Source organism: Penaeus monodon, chromosome 19 (assembly GCF_015228065.2).
Source record: "Penaeus monodon isolate SGIC_2016 chromosome 19, NSTDA_Pmon_1, whole genome shotgun sequence".
NCBI lineage: Eukaryota > Metazoa > Arthropoda > Malacostraca > Decapoda > Penaeidae > Penaeus > Penaeus monodon.
This window is the reverse complement of record NC_051404.1, coordinates 34,643,893-34,644,111: the sequence shown is the minus strand read 5'-3', so window position 1 is coordinate 34,644,111 and position 219 is coordinate 34,643,893.

Sequence of the window (219 nt, the reverse complement as noted above, 5' to 3'; positions counted from 1 at the left end):
CTGATGGATACAAATGGAGTCTGAAAATTCCCAACAAGTCTGAGCCAGTTTATCCGACAGGAAAAAGTCATGGAAACACAATCCCACTTGAAAATGCACGCTCAGAGTTGACTTAATCCGACGCCTTTGCTGAGTTGGCAAAATAAAATCTCATTTTTGTGCAAGGAAAAATTGGGCAATTGTTTTCTGGAGCAATATAAGATTGATATGGATGTATGC